Here is a 2115-nt window from a genome sequence, read left to right as displayed (position 1 = left end):
TATATATATATATATATATATATATACGTATATATACGACGGGCTTCTTTCAGTTTCCGTCTACCAAATCCACTCACAAGGCTTTGGTCGGCCCGAGGCTATAGTAGAAGACACTTGCCCAAGGTGCCACGCAGTGGGACTGAACCCGGAACCATGTGGTTGGTAAGCAAGCTACTTACCACACAGCCACTCCTACGCCTAAGTAACAATTTTTTAAATTTTTCATTGGCTTTGGTCTGTAAGTGTTATTTCCTGTTTGCTTCTATCTAGTAATCAACAGAAATGATAATTATTCTCTTCAGACATTGCTTTTCTGACCTTGACACCAATGTTTTGAAACCGAGACCTATTTTCCATTACATTTCACACAGATTCAGCACTGAGTTGCTCAAGCAGAAATAGTGTTAAAGCAAATATTCTGTTCCATACCATGGATTTGCTTGACCTTAACCACTTGAGCATGTCCCTTAGCGGCTGACGATATGTGCGTCTCTGATGATGAGCTGGAGTAGTCGGGGAGCCATGTGCTGAGAGAGAATCTTTAGGGTTTGAATAAATGTAACAGAAGTTAAGTTTGAAGTTAGGGACCCTTCCTAATGCTAACGACTTTACGGAGTGGACTGGGAGCATTTAATGTGGCACCAGCACCAGAGAGGTCTACTTTGGAATGGCTTTTACAGCTGGATGCTCTTCCTAATGCTGGCACTTTTACAGAGTGGACTGGGTGCTTTTTATGTGGCACCAGCACTGGTGAGGTCTGCTTTGGCATAGCTTTTAAGGCTGAATACCCTTTCTATGATGAACCCTTTTTTGCAGAGCAATCTGGGTGCTGTTCACATGGTATCAGTACCTGTGAGGTCTGCTTTGGCATGCCTGTTACCGTTGGCAGGCAGGATCCTCATCGTCGTTTAATGTCCGCTTTCCATGCTGGCATGGGTTGGGCGGTTCGAATGAGGGCTGGCAAGCCAGGAGGCTGCACCACGCATCAATCTGATTTTGATGTATCTATATATATATATATATATAGCTGAGTTTGTGAGTGTGTGTGTTGCATCTATAGAAATCCACACCTTACAAGATAACAAGCTGGGAGTCACACAAATGGATTCTTCATGGTTGAAAATGCCCGGAATCGGCCATTTATTATTTTTTTTATTGCTTCCTAAGATGTGAATTTTTGTATTAAAAATAATTTTAAACCAAAACTTATAACAATTTTAAAGTCAAAGCACGAGTTAAGTCCCCTTCTAGCGACGGTGGTCCTTCGCAAACGATGACCTATTATTTTGTAAACAATGTTACGAAACTGTTCATGTTTTCCAATTATATATATATATATATATATGCTTACTATAGCCTCAGGCTGACCAAAATCTTGTGAGTGGATTTCGTACTCGGCAACTGAAAGAGAAGACTGTCATGTATATTTGTGTATGTGTGTGCCTGTGTCTTGTGTTTGTACCCCAACCATTGCTTGACAACTGATGTTGCTGTGTTTACATTACTCTGACTTAGAGGTTTCGTAAAAGACACTGACAGAACGGGTACTAGGCTTACAAAGAATAAATCCTGTGGTTGATTTCTTCGACCAACGGCGGTGCTCCACATGACTGAAACAAGTAAAGCAAGAAAAATCTATGCCATTTTAACCCCGAGCAAGGCCGGGTATCTCTGCTAGTATATATACCTTTACTCTATGTACAACCCTTGTGGCTAATTTTATGAAATATAGTATATGTATATATATATATATATATATATTAATAAAGGCTGACTTACCAAGAATTTTTGGCAAAAATAAAAAGAAAGAATGAAATCTAATGTATTCCTGCCTGTGAAATTGTATCAGCAACTGTTATTTCTTTTGTCTCTTACGTCTATCTGACTCACTCCCGCATTTCAACTTGCAGCCTGAGTTCTTCTCACCGCAGTTAGAGTCTTTATATTGGTGTGCGTGTGCGCGCACGTTTAAAGTATATCACGTGAGTGTGTGTGTGTGTGTGTGTGTGTGTGTGTGTGTGTGTATCCATAATCAGTTTTGTATCATACAATAATGTGTGTGTACGTGTGTGTGTGTGTGTGTGTTTGATTTGGGAAGTGGTTGTGTCTCTGTGT

General features: G+C 40.3%; 1 protein-coding gene across 1 annotated transcript in view; it reads left to right on the top strand.

Annotated features, from left to right (window-relative positions):
- LOC106884181 (uncharacterized) overlaps window positions 1-2115 on the top strand; it is a 22099-nt gene that overhangs the window by 9532 nt on the left and 10452 nt on the right. The gene's annotated exons all lie outside the window — the stretch shown is intronic.

Source organism: Octopus bimaculoides, chromosome 30 (assembly GCF_001194135.2).
Source record: "Octopus bimaculoides isolate UCB-OBI-ISO-001 chromosome 30, ASM119413v2, whole genome shotgun sequence".
Lineage (NCBI taxonomy): Eukaryota > Metazoa > Mollusca > Cephalopoda > Octopoda > Octopodidae > Octopus > Octopus bimaculoides.
Note: the sequence above shows the minus strand (reverse complement) of the source record. Positions and strands in the feature narration are given on the sequence as shown.